General features: G+C 43.0%; 1 protein-coding gene and 1 pseudogene across 1 annotated transcript in view; one reads left to right on the forward strand and one right to left on the reverse strand.

Annotated features, from left to right (window-relative positions):
- Positions 1-2759, reverse strand: part of LOC129667911 (isochorismatase domain-containing protein 2A) — a 13802-nt gene that overhangs the window by 5331 nt on the left and 5712 nt on the right. The gene's annotated exons all lie outside the window — the stretch shown is intronic.
- On the forward strand, positions 1564-1994 carry LOC129667912 (60S ribosomal protein L22-like; annotated as a pseudogene).

Consider the following 2759-nt stretch of genomic DNA (forward strand, 5'->3'; position numbering starts at 1 on the left):
TGTGTGTGTGTGTGTGTGTGTGTGTGTGTGTGTGTGTGTGTGTGTGTGTGTTTGAAGCTAGGTAGTAAGGACACATATTTTTTTATTACAAAAACTCAGGCCAGGTTATGGTGGCACAGGCCTTTGATTCCAAAACTCAGGAGGCAGATATAGGCAAATCTCTGTGAGTTCGAGGCCAAGTTGGTCTACAAAGTGAGTTTCAAGGCAGGCAGCCAGAGCTACATAGAAAGACCCTATCTCCAAAACAAAACAAACATAAAAACGACTCGAGGGGCTGGGAGTGCAGTTCAGTTGGTGGAGTACTTGCCTACCATAAACAAAACCCTGGACTCAGTCCCGAAGTCTGTATAAACTGGGTATGGAGGTGCATGTCTGTGTATACACAGATGCATATTGACTGCTACCTGGCTTTGGGCATGAGTGCTCGGGATTTGAACTCAGGTTTGCATGCTTTTGTGCAGACACTTTTCCTACAGAGCCTCAAGTAATATATTCTATCTATAAAATATGTCAGCTTTAGTAAGGTGAACAGGAATAGAGGTCAGCAATTTAAAGGCACATGCCACCACTGCCCAGCTTTATGGAACTGCTTTGTTTTTGTTTTTCTGTGTAGCCCTGGCTGTCCTGAAATGCACTTGGTAGACCAGGCTGGCCTCAAACTCACAGAGCTCGGCCTGTCTCTGCCTCCTGGGTGCTGGGATCAAAGGTGTGTGCCGCCACCACTTGGCACTATTTGTTTGTTTGTTTCAAAGACAAGATCTCACTGGCCTCCGGTGCTTGGCTCAGTCTCCTGACAAAGTCAAGTCTCCCAAGTCCTGGGACTACAACCATGCACTCCCATGCCCCACACTGTTATTCTAATTTTATAGCCCCTTCTACATCATTTAAAAAATCAGGCCAGCGCTGCTTTACTGGAGACCATGCCACTCTCCAGAACTGAGTCTACTCCAGGACCTGGAGCCCCAGAGGCCACAGCAGCTCCCAGAACCCTAGAACCCCCAAGGCAATGCTGACACTCAGACTCCAGAGGTCATTGCGGCTACCAAAACACCAGCAGAAATACCACATTGGACCTGAGGACTTACCAATGACGCTAACCACATACCACTTACACCAGAAGACCAGGAAGAAAACAGAAACCAAGGGGGAAAACATTCATCCAACAAAGATAAACTCAAAAATTGGCACCTAAACCTTATTTATCCCAAACCCAGATGCCTAGAGGCCAGCATGAGAACACAATCAACAACAGTCAGGGCAAAATGACAGCACCAGAGCCCAGCCATCCTACCACAGCAAGCCTGGATATTCCAACACAGCCGAAGCGCGCGCGCACGCATGCGCACACACACACAGCTCAAAAGCAATCAATGAGCCAGACTTAGTAGTGTGTGCCTGTAATTCCAGCACACAGGGAGGCAGAGGCAGACAGATCTCTGTGAGTTTGAGGCCAGCCTGATCTACAAAGCAAACCCATGACTGCCAAGGGTACACAGAGAAACCATGTCTTAAAAAAAAAAAAAAATCAAATAAAGATAATAGAGGCCCTTACAGAGAAAATTAATAAACCCCTTAAAGAAATGGAGGAAGCTTTCTGCCTCCTCTGCCGCCATGGCGCCAGTGAAAAAGCTTGTGGCGAAGGGGGGCAAAAAAAAAAGAAGCAAGTTTTGAAGTTCACCCTTGACTACACCCATCCTGTAGAAGATGGAATCATGGATGCTGCCAATTTTGAGCAGTTCCTCCAGGAGAGAATCAAGGTGAATGGGAAAGCTGGGAATCTTGGCGGAGGGGTTGTGACTATCGAACGGAGCAAGAGCAAGATCACTGTCACTTCTGAGGTGCCTTTTTCCAAAAGGTATTTGAAATATCTCACCAAAAAATATTTGAAGAAGAACAATCTTTGAGACTGGTTGCGTGTTGTCGCCAACAGCAAAGAGAATTATGAATTGCGTTACTTCCAGATTAACCAGGATGAAGAGGAGGAGAAGGATTAAGACACATTGGTCTGGAATGTTTTGTATTAATTCATAAATAAAATTTAGGAACAAAAAAAAAAAAATGGAGAAAAACACAAACAGGTAAAGGAAATGAATGAAATCATTTAAGACCTGAAAATGTAAAGAGAAGCAATGAAGAAAACACAAACTGAGGGAATCCTGAAGATGAAAAATCTAGGTAAGCAAACAAGAACTACAGACACAAGTATCACCAACAGAAGAGATGTGGAAGAGAGACATAAGAGACAGAAGAGAGAATCTCAGGCATAGAAGATATAATAGAAGAAACTGATACATCGGCTTAAGAAAATATTAACACCAAAAATTTCCTGACACACAACATCCAGAAATTCTAAGACCCTATGAAAAGACCAAACCTAAGAATAATACAAGTCAGAGAAGATCCCCAAATCAAAGGCCCAGAAAATATTTTCTTTCTTTCTTCTCTGAGACAAGGTTTCTCTATATAGCCTCAGGTGTCCTGGAATTCACTCTGTACACCAGGCTGACCTCGAACTCACAGAGATCTGCCTGCCTCTGCCACCCTGAGTTTTAGTATTAAAGGCATGAGCCACCACTGCCCGGCACAGAAAATATTTTCAACAAAAATCATAGAAGAAAATTTTCCTAACCTGAAGAAAGGGATGGCTATAACGGTACAAGAATCTTACATAAATAGATTGGACCAGAAAAGAAAGTCCCTCTGATATATATATATATATATATATATATATATATATATATATATATATATATATATAT

Source organism: Psammomys obesus, unplaced genomic scaffold (genome assembly GCF_907164565.1).
Source record: "Psammomys obesus unplaced genomic scaffold, mPsaObe1.curated_primary_1811, whole genome shotgun sequence".
In the NCBI taxonomy this organism is placed as follows: Eukaryota; Metazoa; Chordata; class Mammalia; order Rodentia; family Muridae; genus Psammomys; species Psammomys obesus.